Source organism: Hibiscus syriacus, unplaced genomic scaffold, assembly GCF_006381635.1.
Source record: "Hibiscus syriacus cultivar Baekdansim isolate YM2019G1 unplaced genomic scaffold, ASM638163v2 tig00004142_pilon, whole genome shotgun sequence".
Lineage (NCBI taxonomy): Eukaryota > Viridiplantae > Streptophyta > Magnoliopsida > Malvales > Malvaceae > Hibiscus > Hibiscus syriacus.
The window spans coordinates 11957-38612 of NW_024062002.1; the positions used below are offsets into that span (position 1 = coordinate 11957).

General features: G+C 37.4%; 1 pseudogene; it reads right to left on the minus strand.

Moving 5' to 3' along the window:
* Window positions 1-87: 87 nt before the first annotated feature.
* LOC120191583 lies at window positions 88-26061 on the minus strand (annotated as a pseudogene).
* Window positions 26062-26656: the final 595 nt, after the last annotated feature.

Below are 26656 nucleotides of genomic sequence, written 5' to 3' on the forward strand. Positions count from 1 at the left end.
AACTTGTATCTATGTAGTACACATTTCCACAAACAATGGTGAAAAGATTCAAAGATCAATGACAATTATGGCTCTTTCGAACTAGTTTTATAATATTTCGATTGTCTAACGTAACAAAATTTTCGACAACCGAATCTAGAGGGGGATTCATAGATTCCTTACCTCAATTTAATTCTACAAAACAGTTTGCATAGGCCGAGGATTTGTCTCAGATAATCTCCTTTCAAATCTGGGTGTCTCTATTACTGTACAAAACAACAAATCTCAACCGGATTCAGTCCCCAACCTTTGCGCTAAGAACTCATCTAGTTGACCCCAGTTTGGGGTGACAGAATTATTTGAATTATCACAAGGCAACGATCGAATGCATCCAAGAATATGTGTAACATCGCAATGCAGTCTGTCATGAAAATAAACCCTGTTATATACAAGACAGATAAAATATTGTACTTCAATTCATGTCAAAGCTTGAAACACGGTACAATACCTATCTTTTGCCTGAGGAGTGCTGATCTCTAAGCGTGAAAATGCTTCCGAAATTTGTGAATGGAAGACTACAACAACTTGCCTGTGGAGGATAAAGTAATTTACGGGAACAATCCTATTTCATCAATTAACCATCTAAAGTAATAAAAAACTAGAGTTGCCTGATGCAAATATCAATGATTCTGTGTGTAACAAAAATTAATGTCATTGACAAAAAGATAAAAGGGGAAAAGAACCGGTTAAAAGGATGGGACAAGCAATTTTTCGCTTGTTTTTATCAAGGATAACAGGTTCCCTTCCCATAAATATTTTACAGGCAAGGTTACACCTACACCTTGTATCATGAAGGGAAATGAAGCCTTCAATAAGCAACCAGGAAAATAAATGAATCTATGGGTGCCTTTCAAAATTCCTAAAAACTTTCTACTCTTCAAATATGACTTCCTACCCCTCTTGGTTCGAAGAACATTTTAAACATTTCTCTAAACAGTTTGCCAACAAGTGTATGATAAATAGTGGTTATAATTGTAAGACAATTTTATCATGGCATGTTAATGAAACAAACTATCCAGTAACTAAATTAGGAGATGAATTTGCCTCACCTGAAAATTGCTTGAACATCTACTTCATGCAATGTTCGAGATAGAACACGTTGGAGGAACCCAACTTCCTGTAAATGAATGTTCACCCATCAAAATCAATTCATCCATTGCAATTCAAGTCAAACGTACAAAATAAGTGAACTATTTACACTTGAACAAAAATCCTAATGGCACAATTTGGGTTTTCATTTAGGAATTCTACTCCCATAATTTTTGCATGATTCTTCAACCAATAAAGTGCTTGTTTCTAAATTGAATCCATCAGAGACAAAAACCAAAAGGGATTAAACAAGGTAAGAACCCCTGGAGTCGAATTAAGTAAAACATCGTAGCTACCTTAGTAAGGGACTTGGCAAATTGACTGGGCTGTAGATCAGCATCTTCTGGCCTATTCCAGCTCTTTACAATCTGGGGTAATTCAAGCAGATGAACCAACAACCTCTCTCTCATTATTTGAACAAGCTTTGTATGTATTTCATCCCGGTGAACCTTATAATCCTGAATTTAGAGAAATGAGTCAGAGGTTTATCAAAGAACCAAGTAAGAGGCAGGTAAAACGGGAAATTGTGTGTGTGTAAAGTTTCTCTAGTTGTGGTTGCCTTGAAATTCCTACGAGTTCTAGAAACCCACTGAGTGATTATGTAGGTTTACATATCAATCCACAATCCTTAGCTTTATTTTTCTTCACTAAATGTTGAACTAGCCACCACTGCATTAAATTTTAGTACATGAATAGTGCTCATAAAGACCAGCTAGCCAACATAGTTTACTAATTATGAGTCAGTGTCAAAGATATCTACATCATGATAAACTCTTAAATCAAAATATATGAAAAACAATCATATTAGTTAATCATAAGAAACTATCGTATTCAGTCTCCCATGCTTAGACTCAGGACTACCTGATAAATCTTTATGATTGACATAAAATATTTTCTGCTTAATTATATTTAGGGGGTGAGAAATACCCACATTCTTTGATATGTGCCGGACATTACCACTGCTTAAAAAATGAAAGTTGGAGTATGGAAGTTAATTCCATACAGTAAATTAATTACTCTAGACTTAAATTTCACCATATATATTACTCAAAATGAAAAAAATGATAATGCCACAAGCAGACAATACACGACAAAAAACCACAAAATGCTCTGCCAGAAAACTTTTAAAATGAAAACACACATAAATAAAGGATAAAAGATAAAGGAAAAGGTAAATGCTGTATGCAGAAAGTGACGAAGTCTTATACCTGTGCAACTCGATCAAACTCCAACAGCAACAGTGATTTCCGAAGTTCAGGAACTTTCAGGAACAGGATTTGCTTCAATTCTTAGATCAGAAACAAAGCAGACATCAATTAATCAGCAACAAACGATTTTTCAATAATGAACACAGAATGTAATAAATTTAAGATGCTACAAAGAAGAAAAATATACAAAACTGACAAAAGGGAAAAACATGATTGAGATAAACAAGAAAGCAAATACAGAACATATATCAGGTATATAACTAAATAGTTTTCTATATCAGGAAAAGTAGTGACGAAATGGTCATATCATAACCTACCAGGAATAATGGCATATGTGAAACTAATGACTTGACTTGCCAAGGCCAAGTGTTTAGAAGTAATGGACTTCAAACCAGAAACCTGCAATACCATTCAATTCCGATAAAATTTTTGACAGTAATAAAGTTAATATAGAGTATATTATAGACTTCTAAATATATAGTTCAAGATGTTTCTAGTCACAACCAAGGGTCAAGAGAACATGCACAGGGAAAAACAACACCCGATTATACTAGTCTCAACCATATCCCTTCAGTTGTAATCAAGTTATTCTTAAGCAAAACTTAAGGGAAGAACATCCTAGCTAGAAAACTAGCTCATACCTGCATGGCTCCAGCACCTAGAACAAGTTGGCAAGTTCTTGTGTTGAAAAATTTCAAAATCTCCGCAACACGATGAACCACCTCCAAGGATAGTGCTGGCAGAAGATGATTCATGTCAATGTACTCTGACAGCATCTTCAGCAATATTAAGCCACTGAAAGGAACGAAAAAGTAAACAAGTGGCATCAAGGCTAGTTTATAAAGTGGATTGTGTCTTCTTGTTAAAAAAACAAGGGTATGGATGGCAGACACGAGTATAAATGCACAAGTTACAGTAAACATAAATACATAGTTGAACACAGGACAGAGTTCTTGAGCCTGAGAGAATTAAATACCCAACAGCTAAATTTCAAAGGTAACATATCTGTTGGAAAGGAAAGGATATAAGGGTAAGAACAAAAAAGTATAACTAACCAGTTTACCATGTGATAACTAACCCCACCATATTCAAGTGTTTGTGTAGCATTTTTTCCACGTTGCTTTGTATTACTGCTGTAACTCTGAGATGATGTTACGGCATCAGATTTCTTCCTCTCAGTGACCCCAGTCTTCCCTTGGGGAGCATTTACTGTAGTTGTACCACTAAAATCATTCTGCTCCACAGAACCAAGTGATCCAGTTTCAGCCACTGGTGAATCCACATTACTGTATCTTTCTGTCATATTACTTTCACCATTATCCTTTCTTCCAGAAACTATCGCTTCAGAATCAAACAGCGAAGAGACAATTGCCTGAAACTCATCAGGAACATCTACTTCTACCCATGTCTCTTGGTCAAGCACCGCTCTTATTTTCGTCATCTACAGTTGAAAATTAAAAAAGTCATTGCAGTATCAACAAAAAGCAATCAAAACACAACTAGTAATTGGGATCAGGCACTAACTCGAGATTCATGTTGGAAATCAACGAAGGACTTAGCTTGTGACTTTAGTGTTCCTCTTATGCTATATCCCAACCTTCCACCAATCTGTTAAAAAATTGCAAACAATTAATCACAACCCCAGAGAGGTTGATTGAATCCTTTATTTCAAGAAACAATGAATACCTTCTCCGTAGCAGTTATAAACTCCTGAGTGATATTATATATGCTCAAAAAATCTTGCAATCTCAGCTTAGGATGAAGAAGATCACGAACCCCAAGCAACTTTGCCCACCTTCCATGAGCAGCATCACAAGCTGCAAAGACTGCTTCAGCATTTTCTCTTAAAACATCAGCCCTGCGAAGGATAAAATTTTCCTGGAGTATTATAAATAAGGTAGAAACAAAGACTGATATTCTAAATTGTTTAGTATCACCAATTTTATTTAATTTCAGACGAGCTAAAATGTTTGCACTATGGGATTCTGCAGCATTTAGAAACTATGATTTTTTATTTCATTTGCCAAATTTATTTTAAATTTAAAAATCCACACTGTCATTTTGCAGTACTTACAACATATCTTGAGTAAAACAAGAAACAGCAAGTTGAACTTATTTCAGATTAATTACATTTTATTGGAACAAAGATCAAGGGGAGGGGGCAAAGTGGGAAAAGACCATTCAAAACCCACTGGAGCATATCCCTATCTAATCCAACCACAAAAAATACCTTAAAATCTAAGAGAGAAATATTACACCACAAGTAATGTTAGTGCAAAACAAATTAGAAAGGAGAGGGGAGGGCTAAACCTGAAATTCTTTGACAAATTAGAGGGGCTCAGAGCATCATTTCCTTTCCCTGGGGATGATATAATTTTGGAGGTACTCCTTAAAGATGCATTTGGAGGAAGTGAAGAAACTTGACCATTACTCTCTCGAGGAGATTCTGCAGCCATGGCACCAAGTGCAATTGCAGAAGAAACTGAATCGGCAGCATAATGACCATCAAGGTTGCACATTACCCACTCAATGGCCTTTTTCACTTCAGCTGCCCTGACTAAATGTGCCTGCATTCACTAAAAGAAATGAAATCACATTACATCTTACGTAAGAGCTCAGCAAAACTTTTTTTTTTTATAGAAGTAGGAGGCCTCATTAAAAACCTCCCTCATAGTGGACCCTTTCCCGAAAGAAAGAACCAACCAGCAGAAGGAGGAAAAGAGTACCTCAATTTATTAATAGAACATAATTACATAAGACTTAGCAATTACACCAAAAGCAGAAACTACAAAAACGAAAAAAAACAACCTAAAGCTGAAACCTTACAATCACCCAATCCCCTCCTTTGCTAAACTATTTGCCTCGCAATTACAAGCCCTTGGAATCAAACTAACTAAAGACACCTTATCAGAAATAAGTGACAAAATCTCCTTTACTAGAGAAAGAAAGAAAACAAAAACCAAAGACGGAGACTGAATCCACTCCACTGCAGACTTACAGTCACCCTCTACAATCAACCTACCAACAGAAGCCCAAACTGAAGAAAGAAAGATTTCAATGCCTCTTTTAATGGTTTTTAATTCAGCAACTGGAGCTGGATCTTGACCAATACTTTCAGAAAAAGTCAGTAGAGTGCAACAATTCCAATCTCTTAAAATACTACCTATACCTCCGACCAACCCATCGAACCTTACAGCTTCATCAACATTCATCTTAAGAAAATCAACTGGAGGGGGAAGCCAGCAAAGCACAGGACAACCCTTAGATTTAGGAACAAAGTTACCATCTGCGAGGGAGGGGTCTCCAATCAGCACATCCTCCTGGATAAGAACCTGAGGGAACTTGGCTAGAAACCACTTAGTTAACCTAAATCTAACAATGAAGAAAAGAGAGAGCCTGTCAAGAGAAGCGCTTTCAAAAACAACTGCATTCCTAGCTTTCCAAATGGACCAAAAAACAACTCTCGGAATAAACTTCCAAATCATCGAATTCACCCTCAATTCAGCCCAAGAGCTAAGAAGAGAAGGAGGGTCCCGGGGAAAAACTACGGATAATTCCCAAAAGCTTATAATTTTATTCTAGAGTTCCCAAGCGACAGAACATGAAATAAAAAGATGTTGCACTGATTTCTCATGCTGCCTACAAAGCGGACAGAGAATATCTTCACCTAGGGGCATCCCCTTTTAACCAACTTTACTCTGACTGCCACTTTCTAATGAGTTAGCTGTCAAAGGAAAGTTTCAACACGAGGAGGAGCTAGACCTAACCACACCCACTTCTTCCACAAATAATTATCCCCATAGGCCTTATTAAGGGCCCTTCTACAAGATTTAACCGAGAACAATCCATCGCCACTTGCAGACCAAGATAGAAAATCTTCCACTGATTCGGTCAATTTTATACTACTCAATTTTGACAACAAATCCACCCATTGATCCAATTCCCAATCATACAAATTTCTCCTAGTTTGAATATTCCACACCCAACAATTCGACTCATAACAACCAAACTCATCTACCTTACCCCATTTGTTAGGAGAAAGAGCAAAAATTCTAGGAAAAAGACATTTTAGAGGTGTATCATCTATCCAAGCATCCGCCCAAAAAGAGATGGACTTACCATTACCCACTTGCAACTTCGAATTCGATCTTAGGCACTCTCCCTCCGAATCATTCTTCAAGAAATTATTAGCAATACCTCTCCAAGTCCAAGATGCTTGAGGAGAAAAAACATTGCTAATAGACATGGTGTTGCAACTGACCATATGCTTACTGCACAACATTCTTTTCCATAACGAATCCTTTTCATTGGCAAACTTCCACACCCATTTCCCCAATAAAGCCCGATTGGTAAGATTCAAGTCCAGAACTCCAAGCCCACCATGATTTAAAGGCCGACAAATTGTACTTCAATTCACCCAGTAAATCTGACTCTTCTCCGCACCATCTCCCCAAAGACATTTGACCATCAAAGAGTTTAACTTCTTGCCAATTTTGCAAGGCATTTTAAAAATAGATAAGAAAAAGATAGGCAAGGAGGATAACATTGACTTCAAAAGTACTGACCTGCCAGCCAAAGAAAGACATGAAGCTTTCCACCCAGCAAGTTTCAAGTTAAAATTCTTTTTTTTGATAAGAAGTGAAGGCCTCGTTAAAAACACCCTTCATGATTAATGGAGCTCGTAGAGAAGCTTCTTAATCAGAGGAAGGAGGAAAAGAGTGCCTTAGAAGTCATTAATAATATAAAGGATACATAAAGTTTAAAAACATCAATAATAACCCCCTTACAAAACAACTCGAAAACCAAAAACAAATACCCCTAACAACAACATTGTACTTAGCCTATTCCAGCCTTAGCTAAGCCATTTGCCTCTATATTAGCAGTCCTGGCAACCCATCTAATTACACCCTCCGAATCTTTAAGCCTATAAGCAATATCCTTGACAACTATAACATACACATCTGGACATTTTTCAGCATTCTTAACCCATTCCACTGCCACCTTACTATCACTTTCAATTATCAACCGACCCTTAATACACCCTCGAAAAGAATCAAAGAAAGATAATCCCTTCTGAACAACCTTTAGCTCTATCAAAGTAGGTGGACCCGGGCCAGAAGCCTCATGGAAAGAACCTAAAATCGAACATGCATCGTCTCTTAAAATACCACCTATTCCACTTCTCTTCCAGTCACCAGTGGTTGATGCATCCACATTCAATTTAATGAAGCCCTTAGGAGGAGGAGACCAAGAAAGCTTAGTGACAATCGATTTGTTGAAGGACGAACATAAATCCCCTAGGGAAGGATCATTGATTAGAGAGTCTTTAGGAATAGAAATCTCTTTGAACTTAGCTAAGAACCAAGAAGCAACCCTAAATCTTGCTAAGAAAAATAAGTCGGTCTGGTCTATCTTCCCCCCTTCGAACACAATGGAATTCCTGAATTTCCAAATGGTCCAAAGAACGACGCCTGGAATAATGGGCCAAATAGCAGAATTAGACTTCAATTCTTCCCACGCTAGAAGAAAGCTCTGAGCATTTTCATGAAAAACCGAATTGAGTCTCCAAAACTTCATGAATTTGTTCTATAATATCCACGCAACAGAATAGGAAAAGAATAAATGAGAGGAAGATTCCTCCGCCAACTTACAAAGTGGGCATAAAACATCCTCAATTCCCGAAACCCCTTTTTTAACCAATTTTGTCTTCACTGCCAGCTTCTAAAGAACAACCTGCCACATAAAAGACTCCACTCTTGGAGGCACCAATCCCCTCCACATGATGTTCTTCCAAAAATAAACCTCCTCCGAACCCGATGAACACACCTTAACACATGAACTAACAAATTAGACACCAACCCCATTACCTTTCCAAATCAGACCATCAGTGGACACTTTAGACAGGTTATATTTAGTGATAATTAACATCAAATCTGACCATTGTTCAAATTCCCAATCAGTCAAATTTCTCCTAAACTGTACATTCCAAAATCAGCTCATTGATCGAAACTCACCAAACTCTATTAATTTGCCACTCTTATTTGAAGAAATGGAAAACAGTCTAGGGAAGATAACCTTGAGTGGAGAGTCCAGCACCCAATTGTCTTGCCAATATCGAATGTGCTCTCCATTGCCTACTTGGATTCTACACATGCTTCGAAACTTGGACCCAAATAAGTCTTCTTTAAAGTGAATATTCACCACCGATTTCCAAAGCCAAGAAGCTTGAACTGGAACCTTGCTGTTAACCAATAATAAGGACGAGTCAAGATTGTATTTGTTGCATATCATCTTCCTCCAAACATATTTTCTATCATTAGCAAACCTCCAAGACCAGTTTCCTAAGAGAGCTCTGTTCATATTGTTTAGATCCAACACACCCAAACCTCCCTCATTCTTAGATTTACACACAGTGGACCATTTAACCCAATGAATCTTATTTTTTCCAATTCCCCCTCCCCGTAAAAATTTAGACATAATGGAATTAAATTTTTTATTAACCGAGGAAGGAATCTTAAATAAGGACAAATAATAAGTTGGAAGCGAACAAAGAACCGCCTTTACCAAGACCAATCTTCCTGCCAATGAAAGTGTTGAAGCCTTCCAACCAGAAAGCTTCTTGTAGAAGTTTTGAACAACCGGATTCCAAAGGGCTGAGGAATTTCTGTTTGCACCAAGAGAAAGCCCTAGGTAATTTGAAGGAACCAACTGAACAACCAATAGCCCTCGCCTACTCCTCGACATCCTCTTCAATAGTATTAAAGCCAAACAATCTGCTTTTCTTTAGGTTCAGTTGAAGGCCAGACATGACTTCAAAAACTCTTAGAACCCTCTTAACATTTAATATTTGCATCTTCGAGGCACCAGAGAAAATGATGAGATCATCTACGAATTGCATATGAGAAAAGTCAACAGAACCCTCGTTCCTACCAATTTCCAACCCACAAAACAACCCCTCAGAAACCGCCTTGAGAAGCAATAAGTTGAGAAGTTCCCCAACTACGTTGAACAGCAGTGGAGAAAGAGAGCAGCCCTATCGAAGACCCTTTGCCATTGGGAATTCCTCAGAAAGAACCCCATTGACCAAAATTGACACCGAGGTTGTTGTAACACATTTTCTTATCCAATTGCTCCATTTCATTCTGAAATCCATCTTCTCCATTACTTTAAAAAGAATAGGCCAATCCACCGTATCATAGACCTTCCTGAAATCCACCTTAAATACACATCCCTTAAGTCATTTTTTCCTCCAAAAGTCTACTCCCACATTAGCAATAAGAGAACAATCCAAGATTTGACGACCTGGAATGAAAGCAAATTGCGTATCACTGATGCAACTTCTTAATCTCCTCGAAATACACTTTGAGAGAATCTTATACAACCTACTAAGCTGATAGGTTTGTAATCATCTAAACCACCAATGTTGTAGCCCTTCAGAATGAGAGTAATGAAAGTATGATTTATTCCATGTTCCCATTCTTTCCCCAAGTAAAAATTGTGGAAGAATTTCAGAATATCTTCCTTTAGGACAGACCAAAATCTTTTAAAAAAACTCATTAAATCCATCAGGCCCGGGAGCTTTATTACTATCACACGAATTTAAAGACTCCCAAATTTCTTCCTCCGAAAATTCTTTTTCTAAAAGAAGTCTTCGCTCCAAGGAAATTCTAGAAAAATTCAGCTTTAAATATTCCACTTCCAAGGTAGACCGAATATTAAAAATTTTGAAGAAATGGTCCATGGCACTAGCCTTCATGATAGCCGGATGTTGGATAATCTCACCTTTGACATTAAGAGCATTCAGGGAATTCCTCCTCTTCCTAACTGAAGCACATGTATGGAAAAATCTTGTATTGCTATCACCATCTTCCGCCCATTTCGATCTCGATTTTTGGTACCAAATCTGCTCCTTTATTTTATAAAGCCTCCACAATTCTGTCCGCGAGGAATTCAATTCTACACCTTTTTCGCTTCCACATAAATCTTGCAACTGCTAGACATCCTCCTCTAACTTATGAATTTTCCTTTCTAATTCTATAATCAATGCACCTAGAAACTGATCTCTATTCCCAGCCCAATTTTTGATGGCTAATTTCGTTCTTTTTAGGATACTCAGAATTCCAGCTCTTTTCTGATTTTTACTAGTCTTGAATAGTTGAATCGACCATCTCCTCAAAACCATCCCCATCCATCAAATAATTAAAAAGTCTAAAAGGTTTTTTACCCTAACTTACTCCTCCATTCTCAAGGATAATAGTATTATGATCTGACACGGACCTGGGAAGTAAGGTTTGAATGATTTCAGGAAAAGCTGCCAAGAAATTAGCATCAACAAAAAACCTGTCCAATCTTACAAAAGTGGGGATATCCTGATTGTTACACCATGTGAACCTACACTCATTCAAAGGTAGATCAATTAACCCTGTTTATTGTATAAAATGTCTGAAAATCTCCATAGAGATTCTGTTTTGAGCTCTACCTATCTTCTCTTCTTCAGATAAGTATACATTGAAGTCCCCTCCCACACATAAAGAAAGACTCTAGACATTAAGAAACATACATAGCTCTTCAAAAAAATTGGCTTTCTCATCCTCCACTGAAGGCCCATAAACGTTAATGAAACCACACCTAAGTTGATTTGTTCGAAATTTCCCGAGAATAGCAATAAATCTTCTGCTGATAAAATAATCTTCCAATTCGAACGTGTTGTCATCCTAACAGCACAATAAACCTCCTGAAGAACCAACATCTGGTGATTCTACAAACCCTTGAAGGCTATTCAACCCACTCCTTTTAAAAAAAGATCTTTGTAACGACTCAGATTTGGTTTCTTGCAGCAAAAGTAATGGACGGTTCTTAAAAACCATTTTTTGAACAGCCCTTTGTTTCTCTTTTCTTCCCAAACCCCTAACATTCCATGAAACTATAACTAACTTTATCTTCATCATTAAGTTAATAAATAACCTGATTTCCCCCAAAGAAAAACACCTCAGTTGGCCGAGCTCAAGCCTTTCTCCAAGTTGATAATTTTATCCAGAAAGGCTATCTTCCCTTCCTTGAAAGATACCTCCAATAGCTTACTAATTTCCCAAGTAGCTAAAGCTTCCTCCAACAGTTCTGAAAAGGCTGATGAGGATACTGTTGTAGTGGTAACCTGATCTAAGGCTTCCCTTAACAATAATCTTTTAACTCTTCTGACGAAAGTCTTTGATTTGAAGCCAAAATTGTCACCTTCTGGAAGCCACCCTTCAATCTCACTATTAAAGCTCCTATCAGCTATTTGTCTCTCAAGAGAAGCTTCCACGCAGCCTTTCCTATTCAATTCTGCTACCAAATTAACTGGTTTAACCGAACATAAAGCCATAGCCTTTTCCTTCTGCCTACCTAAGACTCCCTCTGTTTCAGAAATTACATTATGCTCATTCCCGAACCAATATTTTCTCTCCGTACACTTTTATAAACCCTTTTATAGCTGCAAATTTTTCTCCTCTCCATCGGTTCACTCTTTGTAGATAAAGTACTTTTAGACCGATAAAACGATCTTCCCCTTGAACTCCTCTCTGTAAAATCTGCAGTAGACCCAACCATCCTTAATTATGTTTCTGGAGCCACTACTCCAACACGATCAGTGGAACAGGTATTTGAATTCCCACCATTAGCTTCTTTATCTTTACCGCATGATAGAACCAGATTTTGTTTCTGCCCCATTTTCCCATACTCAGTTTAATTGTTGGGCCAGAAGGAATTATCTTTAGGACTGTAGAATCAGACTCCCCATTATCTTCTGATTGGGCCTGAGACCCAACAGCCGAATAATTTGAATTTCTAATACCAAACCCGCATACTCCCCCACTTTGTTTCTCCCAAAATTCAAAAAGTCTAACATCCCGCTTTTAATGTCTTTCCCATCTTTGCTAAACATTGGAAAATGTTGTTCCCCACCAACTCTAACAAAACCAGAAGAAGAGCCCTGGTCATTCCACATGTCAACCTTCTGTCGGGTATTCTCTGTTAACCGATCTAAACCTTTCTCACTATCTGACATCCCCCTGATATCTTCCTCCTCCGATAACATCTCTCCAATATCTCTTCCATCGGAACCAACCACTGGCGATTTACTAGAAAAAGACGTCGAAATCTCAGACGCCAATCCCAGCTTAATGCTCACTTTGAAAGACATTACATATGATCCGGAGGACATCAAACAGGCTCGCCAACCCAATCAGAACTCTCGCCGTCGAGAGGTCTTCCCTGTTTTTGTGGCATCATGGATGTCTTCCACCGTCCCCCATCTCCCATCTAACCGTTCCAAAAATGTATTCTGCCAACATAAAAAAGGGACCCCAAATAATTCTACCAGACAGAAGGCCATTGGAACATCATCTTCATTCAGCAAGGGTGCCAACCTATCAAACCAAAAGTCTAATTCATTTTTCTTCTTCATCCATGCCTCCATCATCTCTTCAGTCGATTTGAAGTTTACTGCACAAGAATTCCAAACATATCCCCATCTAGCAATCTGAACATCATATCCTTCATTAGCTAAAGCCTTCTGAACTAACTCTAGCTCTAAAGAGTGTTTAATGATTCCCGTTAATGACCTTTTGAGCCAACTTGAACTCTCGGACGGGATATGCATTTCCCAAATATTTTTCTTTCCTTTCCCCCTGTCAAGACCTTTATTTGTCATCTCCCTATATTCCGAAACACTCCTTTATATTCTGTTCGACATCAGAGCATCCTTATAAGATCTTTCGTCCCTTAAACTCTGCTAATATCATCTTTCTCCTTTGAATTTGATGTTTCTTCTGTATTCGGTTTTGAAGCAATAATCAAAGATCTTTTCGTCCCCACTGTCCTTAAGCGAGCTTCCTGGTATCTTGCAACTCCAACTGTAATTTTCCTCCCATCTATCCACGAACCGTTTAAGTTATCTATTGCCCTTTTCAAACCTGCCTCATTACCAAACTGCACAAATGCGAATGTGGAGAATTTGTATTTTGGATTTCTTGTTTCACTGGGAATGAATACTCTCTCTACAAGACCCTGGAAGCGAAATAGTTCCCTTAACGCTCGTCTTGAAACTCTTCTACTTAGATTATCGCAAAAGCAGTCCAGGCTTCATCGGAAAATGACTTACCTTTCAACTTTTCTCTCTCTACGTCTCTATCTCTCTCTCATGTTTATGTGATGTTGGGTAAATTTTACTTTTGGGAGCAGTTCAAGTTAAAATTCTTAATGACCGGATCCCATAAGACTTCAAAATTCTTTTTAGCACCGAGAGGGAGACCCAGATAATATGTGGGAAAAGAACCAACTGAACAACCAACGACCAACGCCCAATCATTTAAGATGGCCTCATCAACATTAATACCAAATAGTTTGCTCTTCGTAAGATTTAGATGTAAACCCGCCATTATACTGAATATCCTCAACTTTTCTGACATTTTTAATCTGGCTAAGGGAAGCTTGGCAGAAAATGATGAGATCATCTGCAAACTGGAGATGAGACAACCGAAAAGGATCTTCAGACTTTCCGATAACGAATCCATGAAAAAGGCCCAGATCAACTTCTTTAGACAGCATCAAATGGAGCAACTCGCCTACTATATTGAAAAAAGCGGAGAAAGACTGCAGCCTTGTCTTAGCCCTTTTGCCATTGGAAATTCTTCTGAAGGGGACCCATTCACAAGAACCGAAATTGAAGCTGAAGAAAGACAATGTGAAATCCACAAGCACCATCTCTCACCAAAGCCCATCTTTGACATAGCTCTAAGTAAGATTGGCCATTCAACGGTGTCATAAGCTCTACGAAAATCAACTTTGAGAACAACCCCTTAAAGCCCTTGTTTTCTCCAATAATCGATACCCTCATTAGCAAGGAAAGCACAATCCAACAACTGCCTCCCCGGAATAAAAACAAACTGGGAAGGACTGATAATATCATTAACACAATAACTGAGATAGATAAGACTTTTGAGAGAATTTTATATAAGCTACCAACAAGACTGATTGGTCTGAAGTCGTCTAAACACTCTGGATTTAAGTTCTTTGAAATTAGGGTAATAAAAGCATGATTAACCCCATACTCCCACTCCCTTCCACAACAGAAATCTTTAAAGAATTTCAATAAATGCTCCTTTAAACTGGGCCAACATTTCTTGAAAAAACCCATAGTGAAACTATCCGAACTTGGAGCTTTTGCACTGTCGGAGGATGCTATAGCTTGCCACACTTCATGTTCTGAAAAGTGCTCCTCAAGACGTGAAGATTGATCCACCAACAACTTTGCAAAATCCAAAAATAAATCCTCCACATCCAGTGTTGATTTGGAGTTATATGTTGTCCTGAAATAATTAGAAATACAATAACAACAACAACAACAAAACCCAATTCCCATATGCAATGGGGTAAATGGGAGGTAGGGTAGTAGGCTGCCCCCAACGCCAGGTTGAGAGTATCTTCCGTGGAAGACCTCCGGCAGTTAAAAAATTAAAAATATAGATAAAGTGCAATGCATGTATAAATAAATACATAAATACAGAGTTGAACAGTATTCATATGCAGACATTAATATCATTAATATCATATGCGCGTTTGTACTTGGGCAGTAATCCCTGTAAATAAATCCATACGAAAAAATCTCTGCATATAGACAGAAACGTAAGACCCGACTAAATTTAAAAGTGAAGAGAATGTTACACAAAAGTCAACGAAAGCAAGCCCAGTTCTAAGCCTTCATAAATACCAATAACAGAAACGTATAAAAAGTATAAGTTACCCACACTACTCGACTACCCTAGTTTTGAGTCTCCATACTTTCCTATCAGAGGTCATGTCATCGTTAAGGGCTAAATCCATCAAATCAGATCTCAAGCAGTCTTCCCACTTCCGCCTTGGTCGTCCTCGCCTTCTAGCACCGTCGACTGTAATCGACTCTACCCTCCTGACCGCATCCGATGGTAGTCGCCTAAGGACATGCCCAAACCACCGTAGTCTTCCCTTCCTCAATTTTTCGAAAACAGGCACCACCCCCAAGGACATCCTAATAGCAGAGTTTGTTGTCATATCCCACAGAGTCCTACCGCATGTCCATCGAAGCATTCTCATTTCTGCGGCCTCTATCCTCCTTACATGATCCTTCTTGGTTGCCCAACATTCTGATCCATACAGCAGTGCTGGTCTTATTGCCATTCTATAAAATTTTCCCTTAAGTTTTAGAGGCACCTTCTTGTCACACAAAACTCCAGTAGCGGCCCTCCACTTTAGCCATCCCGCCTTTATACGGTGTGTAACGCCATCTTCTACACCCCCATCTTTATGTATCATAGACCCTAGGTACTTGAAACAATCCTTTGAGGGGAGAACGTGTCTTTCTATGCATACTTCTACATCTTAATCGTTTTGGTCCACACTGAAGTTTGAACATAAATACTCTGTCTTTTCAATATTGATCCTTAGACCTTTTTCTTCCAAAGCAGTCTTCCAGGTAGCCAGTCTATTATTCAACTCAGATTTTGTTTCAGCAACTAGGACAATGTCGTCAGCGAAAAGCATACACCATGGTACACCGTCAGGTGTCGCACAATAGATGTCGTCCATAATCAAGGCGAAGATGTAAGGGCTAAGAGCTGACCCCTGGTGGAGTCCGATTTCCACTGGGAATGCCTCGGTGTCGCCAACTGTAGTCCTGACGTGTGTAGTAGATCTACAATACATATCACGAATCGCCCGGATATAAGCAGTTGGGATCCGTCTCGTTTCCAAAGTCTTCCAGATCGTATCTCGGGAAACACTATCATAAGCCTTCTCAAGGTCAATGAATGCCATGTGAAGATCTCTAGACTTTTCTCTATATTTCTCCATAAGTCGTCGAAGTAGATGAATCGCCTCCGTGGTAGACCTGCCTGGCATAAAGCCAAATTGATTTTCCGAAACCCTAGTAACTTGTCTCAACCTAACCTCTATCACCCTTTCCCATAGCTTCATGGTATGACTGAGTAGTTTAATACCTCTGTAGTTACCACAACGTTGGGGATCTCCTTTATTCTTATAGATTGGTATCACCGTGGACTCTCTCCACTCCTCTGGCATCTTGGCAGTCTCTAAAATAATATTAAAGATGTTGGTCAACCACTTAACTCCCTCTTCTCCTAGGGCCAACCACACAGTGATAAGAATTTGATCAGGACCGACAGCTTTGTCCCTTCCCATCTTTCTAAGAGCACATAGAAATGCTTTGATCCGAAACTACATTCCCGTTAATCTTCAAGCTAGAAATGGCATCAATTTTATTCCTATTTAGAGCACATAGGTGAAAGAATATCGTATTTCTATCCCGTCTTTGATCCATCGCGCTCTTGATTTCTGAAACTAAATGCTTTCATCAATCCTATGCAGCCTCCAAAGATCCTTTCTAAACTGCAACAGCTGATCCCACTCCTGAGGAGAAAGACTACCACCTTGTGCCTTAACTTCCAAATAACTAATTTTACTTTCCAACTCTGAAATGGACTCTGAGACCCCGTTATATTTGTTGCATGACCAATTTCTAATTGTCTTTTTAGTACATTGCAAAATGCTGAAAATACCTCTTCTATTATTCTTCTTCCACAAATCATCCAATGAAGATTTAACTATATCCTCAAAACCTTCTTCCCCTAAAAGATAGTTGAAGAATCTGAAAGGTTTAGGACCCCAGTTTAAGAAACTTTCCTCCAATGAAATCGGATTATGATCGGAGAGGGACTTGGGTAATAATCGCTGCACCATATTCGGAAAACAGTTCAGGAAACTCCCACAAATTAAAAACCTGTCAAGTCTGACCCATGTTGAAGATTCTCTATTGTTACACCAAGTGTATCTTCCTCCCACCAAAGGAAGATCAAATAAATTGGCTTGCTGCAGAAAGTTTCGAAGAAGATCAATAGCATGCCAATTTTGCGAGTTACCCAGCTTCTCGGCTGGATCGAGATACGCATTAAAATCACCCCCAATACAAACTGAATAATTTTGACTAGCAACAAAATCCAACAACTCCCTGAAGAACTCATTCTTTTAAGCTTCTATAGTCGGGCCATATAAGTTAATAATAACACACTCTGAATTAGACTCTTTAAACTTCCCAAAGATTGCTATGAATTTGCCACTTATATGGCTTTTGATAACTTCAAACTCATTTTCATTCCACAAAACCAATAAACCACCCGCAAACCCAACAGTTGGGGAAGAAATTCCTCCCTTAAGAAATCTCCCCCTATCCTTCTTCTAAAAGCCAGAGAACAATTTTCTAATTTAGTTTCTTGAATAAAAAGAATACACGGCTTGTTCTTCTTGACCATTCTAGCTACTGCTCTGGATTTTTCCTTTCTCCCAAACCCCTTATGTTCCACAAGATTATATTAAGGTTGCTCATAAAGACAAATTAAAACCAAAAACCACAAACCAAAAAAGAATAAGAATCCTATTCCCCTGGTTTCAACCTTCCCAATTATCACTCAAACCTTTCTCTAGGCTTAAGATTTTTTCAATAAAAGCCTTCTTTCCGTCTTTGAATGAAATCCCCATCATCTTACTGACTTCCCACGTAGCCAATGCTTCCTCCAAAAAACACAGAGAAAGATGATGAAGAGACTGTAGAACAGCTGACCAAGTCCAAAGCATCCCTAATCAAAATCCTTCTCTTTCTTCTACTATCTTTCCCTGTCGCTGATCCAGAATGACAGCCTGCTGTATATCCTTTTGCACACTGAATAGGTTGAATTCGACCCACTGAAGGATTATGAAAAATACCACCTTCATTATCTACACAATTGAGACCTTCCCCCGAGTAAGTTGGGCAGAAATGAAGGCTTGAAGTAGGAATGATTGCCTTCTTGATTTGTTCCAAAGACTTCAATGTTTGCATCGACGTTTCTTCTCTACCCGGTCTGAACCATACCCGTCTTTCACTAGATCTTCTATATACTCTAGAAAAACTTCCTCTATTCCACCTTCCAACCGGAACATTTCTGATAGACATACTTCTAGACAGATGATACAGTGGACTCCAATGCCAAAATCCATTTGAGTAAATTTCATGATTATCATCCAGCAGCTTATAATTAACCAACTCCACTATTGGGACTTCAGTTTCCAACTTTGCTTCTTCCCCACTTGTAGCTTCCTTATCTTACTCCACTTTTCCCTTGACACATATTCTACGGAGTTATTTATTTCATTGTTTAACTTTGGCAGAAACCTGCCCTTAGTATTTTTTTTCCTCCATCAGTCCACTTTATATTATAAACATGCCCCACAGGAATTAATTTCTGCATATGTGTATTAGATCCCAAATTATCATCCATTTGGGCCTGAGAGTCTAGGCCCACTCCTTTCCTCAACCCTAGTCCCACGTATTCCCCTATAGGAGTTGTCCCATTTTCAAGGAAATTTGACAACTCATAATTAGAAGGTTCCTTGTTTGACTTCCTCAGCAGAAATTGTCCCCCACCAACCCCTTTCAAAATACTCATTTGTCCTTGATCTAGCCACATATCCACCTTAAGCCTAGACTCCTCTGATAACTTCTGACTTTCAATTGCTCCCAAAGTTGGTCGACGGCCATCCTCATCCTCGGAGAAAACATCTTCATTGTACCATTCTTTTGAAAAAAAAATTCCACCTCCTCCCCGGCAAAATCATCAGATTTTGTAATAACTGACCCCAGTGTGATTTTGACTTTGAAGGATCTACCATAAGACCCTATTATGACCGATTCAGGGACATCAAATGGCTCGCCACCCTGATCAAAACTTTCGCTGACAATAGGTCCAATCTATTCTTTGATTCCTCCTTGATACATATGAACTTCCCCCACCTCCCAACAAGTTTCTCCAGAGACACCCCATTCCAGCATAATAAAGGAATTCCAATTAATTCCACCAGACAGAACGCCAATGGCACACCCTCATCGTTCAACAATGGAGCCAGCCAGTCAAACCAAAAGAGTAGCTCCTCCTGCTTGTTTGGCCACACTTTTGAAAACTCTAAAATCGATTTGAATGTAATGACACAAGCATTCCATACATAACCCCATCTCGCTATTCTTGCTTCAACTCCCTCATTTGCCAAAGCTTTCTGTACCAGTTCCTGCTCAAAGGAGGATTTGATTATCCCTGTTAAGAACCGTTTCACCCAGTCCGAATCTTCAGAGGAGATGTGCATCTCCCAAACATTCCTCAACCCATTAGCAGCCTTCGTTGACCTCTCCCTGTTCTCCCCATTAACTGGTTCACTTCGCATTCTGTTATTCGTAGTCAACACGTCCTTGTATGATCTACCATCCCTCATGCTTCTCAAAGATTCAGTATCCCCCCTAAGTTTGTTTTTTCAACTCTTTTTGGCTTTGTGACATCCATTTGTGTCCTGCCTTTAACAGCTACTCCTTTCCTAATGTTTTGATATTTTGCTAACCCTATTGTAACTCTTCTCCTATCAATCCATGTTCCATTGACATATTGTATTGCCTTCCTTCGACCTTCTTCATTAGCAAACTGGACAAAGGTAAAAGTTGAGGTTTTATATTTTGGGTTCTCTATAAAATTTGGGATGAAGATCCTCACAACTTGATCATAATGGTAAAATAATTCCCTTAACGCTCCTCTTGATACCCTCTTACTAAGATTATCAACGAAAACAATCCAACTCTCGCCAAAGGAAGACTGACCTTCACTCTTTCTCTCTCTACGTTTCTGACTCTCTCACTCATGTTTTTTTTAAGTAGGAAGGATAGTGCTCAACAAAACTAGAAATTGTCATAAAGTGACAACCATACTGAGCTTAACATATGCAACATATTAATCAAGCATAGAAAGACGGTTATAGGCAAATTTTTTCCAAGCCAGTAACACATTAACAACTCTCACACTAATAGTAGATAAATAGTAACAGCTCAACAAGCTTTGCTTATTTGCCAACAAACTAAACCATTCAGTTTTACTATATCTTATTATATTCTCATATATTTTCTTTTTAAATAAATTTAACGGCAACAAATCAGTCAGCTATATGATACAGTCTATATTGTTTGGCCCAGTGACCTTTTAATAACTTCATACTCCTAAGAAGACAAGGATAACCAGATTCTAAGATTAGATGTAAACCTCAAATAGTCATCTAAACTCACTGTGCCACCCTATCTTAATATTAGCTCTCCTTATAGACTATAATGATATTGTTACAACGAAGATAAATTAATATTTATCTAGTCACTATTCAGTTTTGTCATACAGAGTGTTGTAAATGTGTGCACCTTAGCAACAGACAACAAAGATTCCTTATAACTTTTCGGGCAAGGCACATTTGATCAGGGACACACCTTACATGTCTAAGACAAACACACACACACACACACAAACACAGAGAGCTTTACTGACGTTCTCTTTAGTTTAATTTAGTTTTTAATTAGATGTATCTTTACTAGTAACAAAGTGTGCGTGTGTATTATATTTAAGCATCTCACAACATATGTGCGATGTCATTCATCATGCCTTCTATACCCTTATAATTCAATAAATGCTTACTCTGGTAGTAGGCAAGTATACATTACCTGTACAATCTTGAAAATAGCAGCCAAAAGTTGGACAATGCTTCCAGATGACAAACTCCTCAATTTGCTTGCAAGTGATAAGCCTCCACCTTAGCCATCAGACAGTTAGTATTAACAACTCGAAGGGAAAAAAGAGACACACACACAAAAACCCACCACACTCTATAAAAAAGTGACGCAAAACCTGAGAGTTCTATAATTAAATTATTGACAAAAGGGTATATGAGACCCTCGTACTTTAAAAAAGACCAATGTGGTTTTGCACCTAATGTGGTCCTCAAACTTAGAAAACAAACCCAATGTGGCACTTTAACCAACGGTTTCCATTGTTGACCGTTACGATGCTGATGTTGCACTTAATGATGCTGACATGGCGATCCACGATGGCTGGTGACGTGGTTGATGTTGTGACAAATAGGCTAAATTGGTTTTTTTGGTCGAGTTCGAGGGCCAAGTTGATTTTTTTTAAAGTTCAAGGGCTTATTCGATATTTTTAGAAAAAATTTAAAATACAAAAATGTTCAAAAAATTAAATATAAAAAATAATATATATATATATATTATTATTATTTTTACCTCGAATTTAACCTGACTTTCATTTATATATACATGAACTCGCCTATCTTGTACATATTTTATTTTATATATTTACCTCAAATTATCTTAAACTCTAAAGGTCTTTCGAATCGATTTCACTAATTTTTTGTAAAATTTAATTAAATAAATATTATAAAGTCTTATAAAAAAATTTAAAAGTTATAAAATTAAAATTTATGTATATATTATCATGAAAATATATAATTAAAAATATAAAAAATAGATATACAATTAAGAAGAGCATTTTAGTTAATATAACATGATAGAAGAAAACAAAATTCACATAAACTTGATTTAAAAATAGTAATAAAGTCAAGGTGGATATGGACTCCACGTATTTGAGATTTTTTTATTATCCCTATTTTTTTTTTTTCAAGGAATAACAAATTTTTCTCTATAAAATAAAAATAAAATAAAACTCACATTAGAATTGACATGTACTAACATAATAATATAATTATACTGCTAAATAAAATAAAATTCACATTAGAATTCATATCTAAATTGAATGAATCATTTAACAATAACATTTTCAATTACTCCGGTTAACATATATATTTTTAATTTTTTTATTAACTTAATTTTTATTTTTAGAATTTTTATATTTAATTATTTCTATATTTGCATAGTTTAAATTTTAAAATAATTTTTTGAGAAAATCAAATAAGCCTTTTAACTTTAAAAAAAAATCAATTTGGCCCTCGAACTTGACCAAGAAAACCAATTTTGCCAATCAACCACATCAGCACCGTAACGATCAATGACGAAAACCGTTGGTCAAAAGGCTACATTGGGTGCAAAAAAAAATACATGGGTCACATTGGTTTTTTTTTAAGTACGAGGGCCTCACATACCCTTTTGCTTAAATTATTCTACACATGCAATATGTGAAGTCGCACATGGAAGATCTATTATCCAAGTAATCCTTACCATTTGCATCCATAGTGCGCTCTGTGCCCATATCAGACTCCGGAGGTTGGCCCACAAGAACCGGAAGCAGCTCTGCAACAGCAGTCTTAATAGCAGTTTTCATATCAGCATGAGTGTATAACGATAATTCCTTAGGACAAATGGGAGCTTGGCCTGAAACAACCACCATATTATGAGATCAGTTCTTCAAAGGTGGATCCAACCTCATATTCCACCATTGAAAGTACAAAGTTATGGGCGAGGTTTTAAGGCTACCACTGAGCTCTGATATTCCTTATAACGTCGTCATATACCCCTCCCAACAAGCTTTTCTAATTAACATTTGAAATGAGAAGTCACCACATGTGTTACCATAAAGCTTGGGTAAGTAAGCCAAGCTCATTGGACTTTTTCTCAAGCGCACAACTCAACATTCAGAAACATTAAAGGTTGTTCCGAAATAACATTATAGGTTTCAAGAAACAAAATAGTGAGATTCTCAATCCTATGTTGAAAATTGAAGTAGTTATTCCCATAAAAAATTTCCTTCAGAATATGCTTTCAAGTAAATTTTTCCATAAATTTTTCATATGTTACATGTGACCTATTTGATTTTGAATTATAAAACAAATGAAAAGAAAAAAAAAAAAAAAATATTCTAGAGAAAGCATCACTATAATACACTTTTAAACCCAAAACTTCTTTAACATTAAAAATAAGCCCTACTAACTATACCAATCAATTAACTTCTCCTAGTCACCCCATGTAGGAATATTTTACCTAGAAAAACTACTCCACTACACAGTAACAGGACCAAATTTCAGTGTCGCTCAACTTTCACTAATTAGAAGCTTTTCCCTAATGTCAAGTCATTCATGGAATATCAAAAGACCTATGCATTCGTATATAACCCAGCTTCAAAAACATAAAAGGAAAAAGAAAGGAAATTACTCACCGTCCGAAGCAAACCAATGATAAGAGGCAGAAGACGATCTCGAAAATTTGTGGTTTCTTCCTCATCCAACTTAACCTGCTAAAATACCCATTCTAGTTACCAGTTCCAATACATCATCAAACTTACAAGCCACTGTACTAATAAATAAAGAATTACATACAATAAAGTGTAACAGGCAACAAACTTTCAATGTGATTTAGCATCGCTCATGGAATTAAACCAATATTGTAGTCCAATTAATGTGGAAAACATTACAGATACCAAAACAGATACCAAAAAGCTACAAAACTCAGCTTTTAGGAAGAAAAAATGTTTTTGCTTTTTGGTATCTTGTTTTGGGCTTTCATCAGCTTTTAGGAAGCAAAAACAGATACCAAAAAGCAAGTAATAAAGGAAGCAACAAAACTCAGCTTTCATCAAAAAGCTACAAAAACTTTTTTTTTTCATTTTCAATAAATTGGTGTCTACTGTCTAGAACACCCAAAATTCTTCAAAATAAAATCAATTAAGAAATCCAACTACTTCAATATTCATCTGTGTCAAGTTTAAAGCAGATAATGAAGATCAACAAATGAAGAAAATCATATTTGCAAAGCTATTATGGTCAATTTGATGTCCTAGTAAGTTACGAGTATTGCATAAAATGTCCAATTCAAAAGACGCTTTCTATATCTTCAAGATTAATATTGAACAAAAGGTGAGTAAAATTAAGCAAATAATGCAGATGCTTTCCTTTAAGGCTGAGAAAAAATAGAGTCTATCACACCCCATTGGCTAAAGATGTAACAGCAAACAAAAGTATTCCATATCCAAACAAAGAAAAGAATGTAATTAAGCTTACTCCAACATCCTCTCCATTCAAGGAAATTGATGCCCTGGCTTTTGCTTTCAACAATATAACTGCATCTTTATCCCCAGCATCATGTATTGAAGCACGCATAAATTCTGCTGAAAGAATACTGCCAAAAGGAAGTACAGAATGCTGGTAATATTACAAACTAATGAATCATTTCAGAAGAAGAAATTTTGTGTGTAATATTTCATGTGTCATTAATGTCACCACTCTTTGGGGGGGGGGAATACCTGTTTATGGAATCTATAGAAGAAACTACATAATCTCGAAGGTGACGGAAGCAATGTAAACCTGTAAGTTCATCCCCATCCTATGAAAAGGCACAATTTCATAAGCTCGCAAAAACTTGAACACCAATCAACATATGGTTACTTAATGAAACTGCAAGACTACTTAATGAAACAATGTGGATATGGCAACAGTAAAAGAAAGAACAAAACCAGGAACTCTAGCTATAAAGTGGCAAAACTTTACAATTCGATTCAACAACTTAAGCCTATGAGGCAGACGAAGGAGCATAATTTTTTTCTTTCAAAAAACTGATAAAAAAAGAAGAAGAAGCTTTATCTCATGGATAGATGAATCTATACCAGTAAGTGTTGCAGATCATCAATAATATCCAAAGCCCCAGCACACTCTGCAGATGCAACGAGCTGCATATCCGATAAAACTAAATCAAATTCATATCAAAGCATTAACAAAGTAGCCTCTTCAATATATATATATATATATATATACACTATTTTTTTCCATTTCTGTTATTCTTGGTGATTAGACAAACAAAAAGAGAAAAGTGGAAAATTAAAAGCTGACCAATTTAAGAGCGGATAACGCTTGGTTAACAGATAGAATAAGCTTCAATTTATGTTGGAGAGCCAACAGATTGGTCCTATTGGCATTCAACTCCTGTGTCTGCCGAGTAGTGTCAACCAAATCAGAGTCAACCAACCGAATAGTTTCCTTCAAATCACGAATCCGGTTGCATCCTTCCACAATCTTAACATTCAAGTCCTCCAACTGCCCTTGCGCTTCGAAGAAAGAATTGGACCGCAACGAAATCTCCTTCACCAAATGGAGCTCCACAACGTCCAAGTAATGGGTCAATTTCTCCTGAAGCATAATGTTCTCAGAAACGTCGTTGAATGGGCAGGCTGCTCGGAAGGTAGCTCCATCTTCGAGAGTGAAATCCTCCTTAAAATAAAGGGCAGGTACCTCCCTTAAACAAGCTACGAGGGCTTCACCAATGTTATCGACATCGAATGTTTGCTCCTTGGTGGTGTGATTCCGAATGTCCTCGAATCGATGGTAAGAATCAGAGATGGAACTAACGTACGATTGGAAATCGGATCGGGCGATGTCAGACGTCGCTTTGTTGGACGTTAAGGGGGCGAATTCAGGCGGCGCAACCGACCACCAACCACCCCAAGAAGATTCCAATTTGCCAGCATGAGGGCTGTTGAGGACGGAAGAGAGCGTTTGGCCACCCGAATCGGCGACGGAAAATGAAGAGGTACGACCAACCGTCGACGACCTTCCCGATGGGGAAGGCTGTGAATCCATTTTCAAAATCTACAAATCATCAAACAAAGAAAATTTTGGGAAATTGAAAGCTAATTCTTTCAAATAATTTAAAAAGAAAAAGAATGCTTTAGAATGGATCTTGAAAGAATTTGTCGTAAGGAAATGTGAGTTTGTTTTTGTAATTAAGTGGAAATTTGGATCTGAAAAGAACGGGGGATTTGAAGCGCCATAGAAGAGAAAGATCTCGACTATGTTTGAGATCAGATCAAGATTCAAGATGGAGAAGATGGTACTGGGACTGGGACTGGGACTGGGACTGGGACTGGGCCTGGCCAATTGAAACAAAGCGGTGGCTGAAACCAGATCCCCTGAAGGATCGGGTCTCGCCCACACTTCTCTATCCGGCCCACCATTGTCAATTCTTTTTCATTTTTAAACTGTGGACTATTTTCCAAAAAATATGATATTTGACATGTGAATAGATCTTAGGTCATTACGATCACGATGTATAGAGTGTATCAACACAATCAAGATCATATTTATTGTATCAATAATGTTAATAAATTTTATAAAAATATTTTAGTAATCATTTTATCTTCGATTATCTTTCGACAATAAGAATAAAGAATAATTTATCTTCTCTTCTTTAACAAAAAAAAAATTTCTTTTTTCTTTCTTGATAAACTTTTAAAAAATATATCTATATTCATTCTTAAAATATTTATTATATCTAATTTTATACTTCGATTTGTTACTTCCATTCAAGTTAAAAGAGATCGCAACAACTACTATCACTACCATTAAATATCAACATTACCAGTTATAATAGAGTTTGAAGGGACAACTTAAAATTTATAAAATTTTAGAAGTTTAAATTAAAAAATTAAAAATTTTGA